The sequence below is a fragment of the Tachysurus fulvidraco genome, chromosome 5 (genome assembly GCF_022655615.1).
Source record: "Tachysurus fulvidraco isolate hzauxx_2018 chromosome 5, HZAU_PFXX_2.0, whole genome shotgun sequence".
In the NCBI taxonomy this organism is placed as follows: domain Eukaryota; kingdom Metazoa; phylum Chordata; class Actinopteri; order Siluriformes; family Bagridae; genus Tachysurus; species Tachysurus fulvidraco.
Genome location: NC_062522.1, coordinates 29,212,267 through 29,226,711, shown reverse-complemented (window position 1 = coordinate 29,226,711; position 14,445 = coordinate 29,212,267).

The following is a 14,445-nucleotide window of genomic DNA, read 5'->3' as shown; positions in this document are numbered from 1 at the left end:
ACACACACACGTGCATCTCTCCCTGCATAGTCAGTCCTGGACTCTAGAGGTTCTTGGATCACAGTAAGAAGGAAGCTGGCTCTACATCACAACTGAATAACACAGAAGATGGTCACACACACACACACACACACAAACACACACACACACACACACACACACTCACACACACACACACACACACACACACACACACACACACACACACACACACACACACACACACACACACACATCTTGTACTGAGTTCTTTAAGACTTCAGATGAGCAGAAATTTGTTTAATCCAGCCATCGTTCCTGGAATCATGATTGAAACAGAAACTACTTTTACAGAGGGTCAAAGGGCAGATTTTTCTTTTGCTTTATTAAAACTCAACGGCACCGATCGTCTCATTTACGTCCATTCCTTATCCTGCTTTATACAACTGATTCAAAATGAATATGGTTTGATATGAATGTCTGTTACTTGAGGATTTCTGATCTTCTGCTCTTCTGCTCTGTCTTTAACACCTGTGGTTCCATCTGATTGCACACTGCATTGCAGCAGCTATGTGTCTCTGTGGATTTGCCTACGTGTTAAATTAAGCTTATGAGAGCGTCTTAAAATGCAATTCCATTGAGAGATGCATTTCTCCATTTCTAAATATAACCCGCTTTAGGCGTATAATAGACTCTCTAACACTCAGGTCAGACCAGCAGCCTGCCCACAGGGTTTCAATAGACCTTTGCATGTGTATAGTCTTCTATTCCCGAGAGCTTTTGCAGCAACACCTGGAGGAAACCGATTCTAATTATAAGGTCAAATGAGGCAGAGATGCACTAAATAACTCTGATGTATAGTGAAAATCAAACCATTAGATAGATTAGATAGTTGGTGGAAAAGATGTAATAGAGTTTACAGGGTGGAGCAGAAGTTAAATGATTACAGACAATAAAGTATTAGTGACACATCAGGGTAATAGAATGTTGTGTGGATATTATATTGTTATATTGTGTGTGTTATATTGTTGTGGATATAATATTGTTGCACGAAAAAAAATCAACCTAGAAATATTACCTCCACACACGGTGGTGTTTGTTATCACAGCGCACTTCACAGTCCATCTTTCTTATCTTTCTCACAATTATGCAACTGACTGCTCAGATGCTTTACTGCATAATTAGCAATATACTGTAAGCGTGCTAACAAAAAGACTACAGAAGATTTACAAAAAGACTCCAGAACTGGCAGATGTCCTTATTAAGAGCAACTTGTAATTAATACAACTGAGGGTTAAAGGCTTTGCTCAGGAGCCCAGTAGTGGCAGCTTGATGGACCTGGGATTGGAACTCACTACACTCTAATCAGTAGTCCAACACCTTAACCATTAAGATACCACATCTACTATAATGTAATGTAATGTAATGTAATGTAAATGTTAAGGCGGTGTGTCCTTTGAAGGATCAGTGTTCAAGCCCCAATACTGCCAAGCTGCCACTGTTGGGCCCTTGAACAAGGCCATTAACTTTCCCTGCTACACTCAAACCCCAACCTCCTCATTTGGGATACGCGAAGAAAAGAATTCCACTGTGCTGTAATGTATATGGTATGTGGCGAAAATAAAGGCTTCCATGCCCCCATTTCATTCATTCATTCATTCGTTCATTCATTCATTCATTCATTCATTCATTCATTTTATCAAGCTGATTGCATGTTTCAGATTAACACATTACAATTGTATTAACAACAAACCTGTAGCTATAATTTACCTCTACAAGTGATGATCACAATGTTGGAATCCATTTATAGCCTGAATTGTAATCCATTCAACAGTATAAACTTGCTGAATTCTGCACATCTAAAGAAATGCGGTAGAAAACATTCGCTGTGTATTACAGTTTTTTTCAGTCGCTAACAAGCGTTTGTCCAAACAGTTGTCACATTTTCAAAACTCTAAACACAATTAGCACAGCATAAGTCTTCTGTGGCCATACCATTCACACATTTCATGTCGTTTTCAATCGGTGCAATCGGTGAACATATTTCCACAATGCTTATGTTTTCTTAACAGACAAGCTATACCTCCCAACAAAATTATGGATTGTTTTTGTAGTATTCACGAATGTTAACACACAACATCCCACAATAGAAAAAACAATATTCCAAACCTTAGATACAGTATAAAAACCTCTGCTTCTGCAATGATATCAGTTCAAAAACAATATATCTCAGCTGATAATAAACAAACAATTGAATAATTCACACACAGCTGATTTATGTTGGGTGAACTGGGCCAACCACAGCTGAGCACAGTCTGGCTTAGACTCATTGGCAAGGGTTATTTTTTTCTATTACTATAAAATGAGGACTTTGAGGAGTGATGCTTTTGGAAACAGAAACAGAAAAAGACAAACACTGTAATGTCTGGACGTGGAAGAGGAAGAGCAAGTGGCCCAGGGAGAAGACCAGCTCCAGTGAGAGATGCAGGTGCAGTGAGAGGTGCAGTGAGAGGTGCAGTAAGAGGTGCAGTAGGAGGTGCAGTGAGAGGTGCAGTAGGAGGTGCAGGTGCAGTGTAAGGTGCAGAGAGAGGTGCAGTAGGAGGTGCAGGTGCAGTGTGAGGTGCGGTGAGAGGTGCAATAGGTGGTGCAGGTGCAGTGTGAGGTGCAGTGAGAGGTGCAGTAGGAGGTGCAGTGAGAGGTTCAGTAGGAGGTGCAGGTGCAGTGTGAGGTGCAGTAAGAGGTGCAGTGTGAGGTGCAGTAGGAGGTGCAGGTGCAGTGTGAGGTGCAGTAAGAGGTGCAGTGAGAGGTGCAGTAGGAGGTGCAGGTGCAGTAAGAGGTGCAGTGAGAGGTGCAATAGGTGGTGCAGTGAGAGGTGCAATAAAGGGTGCAGGTGCAGTAAGAGGTGCAGTGAGAGGTGCAGTAGGAGGTGCAGTGAGAGGTGCAATAGGAGGTGCAGGTGAAGTGAGAGGTGCAGTAGGAGGTGCAGCTGCAGTGAGAGGTGCAGTGAGAGGTGCAGTAGGAGGTGCAGGTGCAGTGTGAGGTGCAGTGTGAGGTGCAGTAGGAGGTGCAGGTGCAGTGTGAGGTGCAGTAAGAGGTGCAGTGAGAGGTGCAGTAGGAGGTGCAGGTGCAGTAAGAGGTGCAGTAAGAGGTGCAGTGAGAGGTGCAGTAGGAGGTGCAGGTGCAGTAAGTGGTGCAGTGAGAGGTGCAGTGAGAGGTGCAGTAGGAGGTGCAGGTGCAGTAAGAGGTGCAGTGAGAGGTGCAGTAGGAGGTGCAGGTGCAGTGTGAGGTGCAGTGAGAGGTGCAGTAGGAGGTGCAGGTGCAGTGTGAGGTGCAGGTGCAGGAAGAGGAGCAGGCCCAAGGAGAGGGCAAGGTACTGTAAAGGTGTAGGAATGCGTGGTGGTAGCATTCCAAGGGCTGCAAGAACATTAGTCAGTGATGACATTCGTGCCATTATCATTGACCATGTAATCAACCACGGTCTCTCACTAAGAGAGGCTGGTGAAAGAGTGCAACCCAATTTGAGGCGGTCAACGGTTGACTCCATTATTTGCATCTTTCAACAATCCAACAGGTAAGTATTGCATTTTACATGGATTGTTTCTATTCTCACTTGACATGTCAATAAGGTCATACAGTAATGCATATGTTGATTTTTTTTTCCCCTCTAAAGAATGCAACATCTTCCACCCTCTGGGGAAGAGGAAAGCTCCTCAATAATGATCAAGAGCTTGCCATTGTAGAAATGGTTGTTGCAAATAATGCAATAAAACTGCATGAAATTCAAACTAGAATTGTGGAGGACCAGGAGATATTTGGCAATACAGAAAGCATCAGCCTCACAACCATTACACAGACATTGTCCAAACACAGATTGCAGATGAAGCAGCTCTACACTGTTCCCTTTGAGAGGAACAGTGAGAGAGTCAAGGAGCTACGACAACAATATGTCCAGGTATAGTGTATATTCAATTCAATGTCTAGTTCTATAAGCTTTGCACTTTGCAAGTAGGAAACCTACACAGTAATAGGTTAGAGTACAGTATGGTATACAGTAATGACATGATATACATAAACTTTGTTTCAGAGAGTTATGGAATTGAAGGCCAACCAGGCCCCTCATGAATTCATTTACATAGATGAGGCAGGATTCAATCGATCCAAAAGGTGTCGACGTGGACGAAATATAATTGGAAAAAGGGCCACAGTTGATGTGCCAGGACAGAGAGGGCAAACGTTACCATGTGTGCAGCAATGGCAAATGCAGGATTACTCCTTCACTGATGTCAGGTTGGACCCTATAATACCGAATGCCTCCTTGCCTTTCTCAATGATCTCCACTAGCGCCTGATTCCAGAGCAGGATAAGGAGGGTGAAAACATGAGGACATTTGTAATTACCTGGGACAATGTTGCTTTCCATCATTCGCAAGCAATAACAGCATGGTTTGAAGTCCACCCAAGACTGGTAAATCTCTTCCTTCCACCCTATTCACCTTTCCTCAACCCCATTGAGGAGTTCTTTTCTGCATGGAAATGGAAGGTTTATGACCATCAGCCACATGACCAGATGTCCCTCCTTGAAGCCATGGATGCTGGCTGCAGGGACATCACAGTTCAAGATTGCCAAGGGTGGATCCGTCATACCAAGCGTTTTTGTCCCAGGTGCATCTCCTTGGATGATGTCAGATGTGATGTTGACTTGAAGTGGCCTAATCCTGAAGATCGCAAGGATTAGATACATTAATTTTGTGCTATTTTTTTTCCCCCCCTTCTTATCTGGGCTTTTTGCTGTTTTGTTTTTTGTTTTGTTTTTTGTTTTTCAGAATATTTTGTTCACTGTAAGCAATACTGTAAAAAATTTTTCTGTTCTATTATATTGTGTTTCTACTGTACCTCCTTTAGTAAACAGCAAAGAAAAAAATATCTGATTTGCTTTTTACTGGAATGCATTTGAATGTGAACATAACTGTACATGTGGACATACAGTTCCCAACTAAGACATTTTGTGTAAAAGGTGGATTGCATGTTACCTGAAACATAAAAGTCTATGCAGTTTTTCTAATGTCAACAATAGCCAGTATTTTGAAACCTGGTGTACTGCATATACCTTGTGAAGTGAAAACAAGTGTTATTCTTTGACAGAATCATTTCATTTTGAGTCAGTTTTCCAGTGTTTCGGTAAAGTTAGTGTGTGCAGAGAAAGATGTGTTCTGTTTTGAAATGGAGAGTTAGTATATATTTAACAAAACTATGAATTAACACGTGTGGAATTATATACGTACATAACAAAAAAGTGTGTAACAACTGAAGATATGTCATATTCTAGGTTCTTCAAAGTCGCCACCTTTTGCTTTGATTACTGCTTTGCACACTCTTGGCAATCTCTTGATGAGCTTCAAGAGGTCGTCACCTGAAATGGTCTTCCAACAGTCTTGAAGGAGTTCCCAGCGATGCTTAGCACTTGTTGGCCCTTTTGCCTTCACTCTGAGGTCCAGCTCACCCCAAACCATCTCGATTGGGTTCAGGTCCGGTGACTGTGGAGGCCAGGTCATCTGGTGCAGCACCCCATCACTCTCCTTCATGGTCAAATAGCCCTTACACAGCCTAGAGGTGTGTTTGGGGTCATTGTCCTGTTGAAAAGGTGGTGTGTCCAAACTTTTGGTCTGTACTGTAGGTAAGCGCTTGTTAGCGATTGAAAAAAACTGTATTATGTGTAATAATAATAATAATAATAAGAAGAAGAAGAAGAAGAAGAAGAAGAAGAAGAAGAAGAAGAAGAAGAAGAAGAAGAAGAAGAAGAAGAAAAAGAAGAAGAAGACTGGTGCACCTTTAAGTTTTCTGCCATAGGGAAGGTCTCTCAGGCCAGAGAGCATTACAGCAAGTCAGTATTCAGCAGTTAGTCAATAACATGACAAGTTACTACTACAACTTTACTATCATGTAAAAGATTAATAGGATTAGATTCCAAGAAGAACATCTTCATCACACATTTTTTGAGGACCCACAATAGTATATGTGCAACTGAAAATGGATAAAAAAACAACTCTAGGCTAAAACAACATTCTAGTGAAGTACTGAAGTAAGGAATGTCTATAGAAAATCTACAAATAATTGCTGTTAAAGTTCATATGGTAATATACAATATAACAATTTTTTAAAATAGAAAGTCCTTTCACCTTCTCTCAAACACACACACACACACACACACACACACACACACACACACACACACACACACACACACACACACACACACACAGTAAAAAGTCTCCATGGACACGTTTCCTGTGGCCCATGTAAACACTATTGTGAGAGCTTGGCGATAGGGATCAGAGAGGCTAATTGTTTAGAGCAATAAGAGCAGACTATTTTGTAGGGAAAGTGACAAACACTGCAGCATGCCATCACAGACAAGTGTGTGTGCACGTGTATCATTGCATGTGTGTTATTAAAGGCAGCTATAAAGAGGCAGCAGTTGATGATTTCAATCATATTCCACATTGGTGAATTCAGTGAAATAGTACAGTGTACGCTGTTAGCTGTAGGGTTAAAATGGGCATCATACAGATATGTCCTGTGGCTCTGAGATGCATCATCAAGTGGGGGTTTTCCCAGGATTCTGAACGGAAATTCTCACTCTGGAGACATGAGATGTCTAGGCATGTTTACAACAAATGTGTCAAAGATTACAGATTGCATTTTCCAAAAAAAAACAAAAACCCTTAATGTAGGGATAATGCAATAAAATGACAACCATAAAACATAAATTTTGGCAATGTAAGAAAAAATTATTTCTCAAGTGTTTTATAGTTGGATTAATATACTAATGAGGCTGTGCTTTCCCTTTTAAATAGATCCTGAGTGAATGTAGCACAAAGCAAGAAGCCTTAAAATATCTGTTGTAATGTCGATTACACACAGCTCACAGATGGAGATGTCATGGGTTTTCCCCGGTTGCTGACCGGCTGTAATAGGACTGCTGACTCTTAATTGCCTGAATGTGAGAATGTGGAAGTTGGGCATTTTAGCCATCTTTGAAACTCTATTTTTAGTTTAAACAACACCTCGGGCACAGCTACATATAGTAGCTCCTTATATTTCTATTGATCATTTTTCCAGTGTCAGAGACTTTGTTCATGTTATACAATTTTGCTGAGAATTTAAAATGTATAAATAACTAGCTATTAAAAAATAGGATGAACTTGTAGATAATAATAATAATAATAATAATAATAATAATAATAATAATAATAATAATAATAATAATATTAATAATAATAATAATAATTATTATAATAATAATACATTTGTATTTTATTTATTTTATTTATTTCTTTGGTTTGCATTGTTTGTAATTCAGAAATAAAAAAAGATCTTTTTTTTTTGTTTAATTGAATGGTGAAGCCAGTAACGTAGTTGAATGGAATCGACTGGAGGATATTTTACACCCCTTGTTGTTTGACATTTAAATATATTAAAATCTGACATTAAGAAACATATCATAGAAGCAAATGCTAATATGGGCCCTATGGTGCCTTCAGTTACATTTCTTACATTTGACAGAAGCCCTTATCCAGAGCCACTTACATTTTTTGATCATTTTATACAACTGAGCAACTGAAGGATAAGGGCCTTACTCAGAGCCCCAGCAGTGGCGGTTTGGTTGATCTGGGATTTGAGCTCACAACCTTCCACTATAACCACCATAACCACTAAGCCACTACACTAAGAAAAAAAGCGCTATGTAAAAGGGTAATTCTGTGGGTAACATCTCCCCATGGTGGTCCTGCTCTGAAACCTTTTCTGTAAGGGAAAACCCTCTGAGGTAGGAATCAGGTGGTTTGGTTGGCCACACCGGCCGTTTGCTAAAAAATTAGACGCAATAATTTTCTCTGGCCACAGATGGACAAACCAAAGAACCCTTAGGGGTGGTCAATGAAATATTTTATACAGTAGGCTTCATTTATTCATAATTTAGTGACAGACGCAAAAGATCCGGTAATGCTGGTTCTCATAGGTCAGAGGTGGCTCAAACAGTTTACTGTAGGCCCTAGGTTGTCGATCAGAGGTTCTGGGCCCTTGAGCAAGGCCCTTAACGCTCACTGCTCCAAGTGCTCTGTATTATGTCTGATCCTGCGGTATTAAACTAACCTCCAAAAGTTGAGATATGTGAATAAAGAAATTAACTGTGCTGTAATGTATATGTGACAAATAAAGGTTTCAATTCTTTTTACATATATAGGTTTAGAAATAACAGTAAATTACAAGGACAAAGCTTATTGACACTTAATGGCACAAATCAAACAGCACAGAGACAATAAAATGGCACAGAACAACAGCAAAAGCACAAGTTTAATAAACGACTGCTAAATATTGTAATAATGCAACTCAGCCAATATACTGTAAACACTCATGAACTCTTCCTCCAGTAACAGCCCACTGTTTCCTTTTGTCTTAATAAAATGAGGAACATTTTTTTCTCTAATTTTATGGATTTGTTTTGGATTACCGTCTTTCAAATCATTTACACAAAACAAAAAAGTATTACTAAATTCGCTTACATGTTTGAAATGAAATAAATAATATAGATAGCATGATCTTCATATAAACAGGAATTCATAAAACTTTAATAAGTTTTTCAGTGCCAAACGTATCGACAGCATCTTTTACATGCTGAGTGTCATAAGAAAACGATTCACAGTATAAAATCGTGTATCTGTTGTAGGCTTCGAGTACCCAGGATGCACCTGAGAAGTGCAAGGCGGATGTTGGGGACAGCTGTTTCCTGTCCACACTTCCTGTTCAAGCAGAGGGGGAGAAAGCAGTGGAAGGGGTGTAGTGAGGGGCCGTTGGCGAGGCCAGCGTCCATTTCCAAACAGGATATCTCAGCTACAGTCACAGGTGTGAGCTCACAAACGCTCATAATTCAGAAGTGATTTTTAATATGCGATAACCATGGGCCTATACTTCCAATTAGGAGTGTGGGGCAGTGGGGGGGGGGGGGGCAGTGCAGTCAGAGGAAAACCTCTCTTATCTTTTACCCAAATTCACCATCCAGCAGAAGAACGAAGTGCACTGACAGTAGCAGACCATTTGAAATCCTCTTCCTTTAAAATGTGCATAAATTTCACTCCACTCGTCTGCAATGAGGGAAGCTCCCTTGAGGATGCCTTTGATGAGCCTGACCTTGAACGAATTTTACGTCCTTGTGCTGCCGAGGTCATCGTAAATGATGTGCAGAGCTGGCAGTTGCCTTCTAAAGTACTTCAGCTAAAGAACTACATTGAGTTCATGTCCTGTTTGTACAACACTAACCTCAGCAGATAGGGTGAACATGGCTAATATGTGGTTAGGGTTCAAAGCCCTCAAGCAACGACCACAAGATCTCAGTCAAGCTAATTTATTCTCGTGTCTTAGCTCACTAATGCAATTGTTTTTGGCTCTCAGTATTGCTAGTTTTTCTTTTAAACTCAGCTAGAGTTACATATAATATAAATTCTGATACATACCGCATCCTAAATTTTTTTGCATTGAGTTTAAAACAAAACAAGTTTAATCAAAGTTTTTTAAAGGTTCATTCATTTCTAAAAAAAAAAATGAATGAATGAATGAATGAATGAATGAATGAATGAATGAATGACGCCACTGTGGTCACACATACTGAATTAATTAATAAACATATATAATACATATAATTACATACTATATGTGCAATATATAGAAATGTATATTATTAATATGTATATGTGGTTATGTAGTAGCTTAGTGTTTAAGGAGTTCGCCTACTGTTTGATTTCGTGTCCATCAAAGCTGCCATTGTTGGGCCCCTAAGCAAGGCCCTTAACCTTCAATTCCTTAGTTGTAAAAAAAATAATAAGATAAAATGTAAATCACTCTGGATTTGTGTGTCTGCCACATGTGGTAAATGTAATGTTAACAAAATATATACACAGTCATGGGGATGAAAAGAGGACACGTCTGATTTTACGTATTAGGACCTAAATAATTATTATGTGTCATCATCATCAACATGTCTACTAATTTGGAAAAAAAATTCCCTAGACAAAATAAATAGAAATGCATATGAAAAATTTAATATAAACTTGAGATATAGTTAAAGCCAGGAAAGTGCTGCTGTATTAGAAAATTAATCTAATCAATCAGATGTCAGCATCAGAGGCTACAACGTTAGTCACTAATGATGGCGCTTATCGCTTCTCTCCCACACAGAGTTTGACCTTCTCTCATATGTCTTTACTGTACGTGCTCGTTTTACAACTCCTCATGGACTTCTCAAACACTCCTCATAATTCACTTCCCCACAATTCCAAATATTTCCCAGCGAGGAACACAATGACCTGCTGGGGAATCAGGATGGAGGGCCACCTCTCTAAAACTTTGTCAAGCTTCTCAGGTCACAGTGTCATGGTGAAAAAACAACAGTAGCTGTTCCTGTCCTCCTATAACATCACTAATATTCATCACCCAAAAATCTGTCTCTCGTAACAAGAGCTGGAAAACCGATGAAGTTTCCCAGATTTGGTGATATGACAGGAAATAGCTTCATATCACTCAACTCTCCGTTTTTTTTCCTTTATAATGTCACACATTTATTTTTTCCATGTGCACATCACACTCACCACATATTAGTTCTTCCTCTCTTTCTCCCTGTGTTTTCCTTGTGGCCATTAATGTGAATTTTGATTTTAAAAAGATACATATCTTGTATAAACCTTTTTTTTAATATACCTTATTTAAAGTCTTCTGTTCAAATACTGAGAATAAACCTGCATTTCTCACAAAGTGTCACTAGATGGAGAGACAGACTTGTGTTTCATCTGGTCTTGGACTTCGTCTGGTCTTGGATCACGTCAACACTTGGAAAGTCTTTTATTTTGCAATGATATATAATTTATATATTTTCATTAAAAAGACAAGCAGCTATTTATACCACATCTCCTGAATTCTCTATTCTGATTGGTCAGAAGTTGATTAATGTTGATTAATTTACTGTAATAGTAACTGAGATTATTTCCAGCTGCATTGATTGTATTAACTGTAGCTGTAACCTGACAGCTTTTCTTTACTAACAGCTCACAGGATTTGAATGGAATAGGCTCCACATAAACTGATACAGAATTATATATATATATTTTTAAAAGAGTAATTGTTAACATTTTTTGTATGGATAACATTTTTGGAAGGTGTCTCCAGTGTGAGCAAGGAATAAAAGGTAAAGCTTTTAGTTTTTAAACTACCTTTAAGATTTCTGAGGTTCTTTCTGGACATTGTGGTTGTAATTATGAAAGAGAGAGAGACAGAGAGAGAGAGAGAGAGAGAGAGAGAGAGAGAGAGAGAGAGAGAGAGAGAGAGAATATACATATATATGTATATATATATACATATATGTATATATATGTATATATATATATATATATATATATATATATACATATATATATATATATATATATATACATATATATATATGTATATATATATATATATACATATATATATAAACAGTTAAAGCAGTATGACATTGTTCTGATTAATTTCATTTTTATTTTCATCTTTAAGAACCTTCTAATAGTTGGTAAGTTGAATATAATAATAATAATAATAATAATAATAATAATAATAATAATAATAATAATAATAATAATAATAATAATAATAATAATAATAATAGGGGGGCACAGTGGCTTAGTGGTTAGCACATTCGCCTCACACCTCCAGAGTTGGGGGTTTGATTCCCGCCTCCGCCTTGTGTGTGGAGTTTGCATGTTCTCCCCGTGCCTCGGGGGTTTCCTCCGGGTACTCTGGTTTCCTCCCCCGGTCCAAAGACATGCATGGTAGTTTGATTGGCATCTCTGGAAAATTGTCCGTAATGTGTGAGTGTGTGAGTGAATGAGAGTGTGTGTGTGCCCTGCGATGGGTCGGCACTCCATGAAGGGTGTATCCTGCCTCGATGCCCAATGACGCCTGAGATAGGCACAGGCTCCCCGTGACCCGAGAAGTTTGGGTAAGCGGTGGAAAATGCATGAATGAATGAATGAATAATAATAATAATAATAATAATAATAATAATAATAATAATAATAATAATAATAATAATAATAATAATAATAAAATGGATGTGTTTACTGTGTTACAAGTAAATAATCAGGGAGGTAACAACCAGAATAGATCACAATATACACTATTTTATATACAGCATGCTCAAGTAAGTATTATTACTTACATAAACATCAATTATTCAAACTATTCTATCGGGAGTAATGATGATACATGCTATAAAGAAGTAATCCAACTTACATTTAATGCTCATATCAACGGAAAGCTTCACTTCTTCACTTTGTTTTGAGTTTCAGAGCTGAAATTTAAAAATGGGGTGAAATACATTCAGCATGGGGTCATTTTGGGTTTAATGACTTGGGTTAAATGATTAGTAGTTTGTGATTTTGTGTATAAAAAAAGCTTCAAAGAAAAGAAAAGAAAAGAAAAGAAACAGATTGATGTAACTGGTATCATGTATGAGAATGACAAAAAAAACTGCTAAAAGTTTAAAAAGTTATAATAATGCATGATGTGCCTACAACTGGTCTAGTCGATGTCCTCGACCCATCCACAGGTCACACAGACACACCTTGATAAAGATGTAAATTACCTGAAAGAACAGACCTCATCCAGATAGGAATAGACTCTGGAGCAGTTATGCATGTTACCAGGGAGTTTTATGAGGCAAGATGTTGATGGTTTTAAAAACTTTTAGCCAGAGAGCAGTGAAGGTGGTCAGGAGTCTCACGATGGTCTAAAAGCTAACTTTTTTTTTTTTTCAAGTGTAGGTTATTTGACACTGTTGCATAAAAAATACCTTTATTGAATATGCTTTGTTGGCCAGTTGATGCTAACTATGACTGATACAGTATATTCATGATTATAACTGTTGGTACAATCAATATCTTTAAGCTACAAAATAACTCTTATTCAGAGGTACTTGAACACACAACTGTGTGTGTGTGTGTGGGTGTGTGTGTGTGTGTGTGTGTGTGTGTGTGTGTGTGTGTGTGTGTGTGTGTGTGTGTGTGTGTGCGCGTGCGCGTGCGTGTGTGTATGTGTGTGTGTATGTGTGTGTGTGTGTGTGTGTGTGTGTGTGTGTGTGTGTATGTGTGTGTGTGTGTGTGTGTGTGTGTGTGTGTGTGTGTGTGTGTGTGTGTGTGTGTGTGTGTGTGTGTGTGTGTGTGTGTGTGTGTGTGTGTGAGATCCTGTCTGGTCAGTGTACAGCACAGTTTACTGATTTTCCTGGTCATGCACACCTCATTTGTCCCACTGAAGATTTAGTAGGTGTGTAAGGGAGGAAATCACACAGCAGTGGACAAACAGGAGCACAGATGTGGCTGTCTGTAAGAAGTGCTCCAACCTTTAATAACACCCATTTGACAAAACGAGAAAATGTACAGTATAGGGGGTTTTACTTTTAGGAACATTTTGGGTAAGACACACTTCCATTATTTAATAAGTACATTCAGATTCACAAATGTTGTATAGTATCATAGAGCAGCGGCAGGAGAATATCCTCATATGGGAAGACCAGAGTGTCTGTCAATAAAAATGGATGATCTTACTAATAAATAAGATACGAGTTACATATATGTTTTTATGTACCTTGAGTTGCAAGCCTTGGAAATTTTAATTTGTACACCTACGAACAAAGACTTAACTGTACCCGCTTTTACTCTGTGACTGCTTAAGTATGTAGAAATAAATAATAAAATTGTATTGCTATATCATATATGACTTTTAAGGAGCTGCGATATGTCAACGGGGCATTTGTTTGTGCGTGATAGACTGTGCAGCGGGGGAAGAAGAATAGGTCACTTTTCACAAAGGTTAAAAACAAAGGTTAAAAATACTGACCTGCAGCTGGTGTTCCAGTATAATTACTACATGGGACTCATAGGTGTAGTTCTGTCTAAGTCCACCACACAGCTCTGTGGAGGGTGCACTGAGAGAGAGAGAGAGAGAGAGAGAGAGAGAGAGAGAGAGAGAGAGAGAGAGAGAGAGAGAGAGAGAGAGAGAGAGAGAGAGAGATTTCATGCTGGCCAGTTGAGGCAGGGCTGCTCATGTGGGTGGTCCATGCAAGGTGGAGTAGAGAGGGATTAATACTGCTCTCATGTTCCAAAAAAGCAAGAGAGAGAGAGGGAGAAAGAGAGCAAAAGAGAGAGAGAGAGCTTACTCATAAGCCCAAACATCTGTCATGCAGATGTGGCCTGGACTTAAAGACCCGGGAGGAGAAAAAAGGGATGTGGATGAAGAACAATAGTTCAGAACAATGGAGAGATTCGTGGAGTGACGGCGTAAGGAGACTCAGCAGGGTGTCAGTGGAAATGCAGCAGTGTGTGTGTGGGATTCATGAAGAATAACCTGCTGAAGTTTCCAACTAAACTGCAGCCTCAGTGTGAAA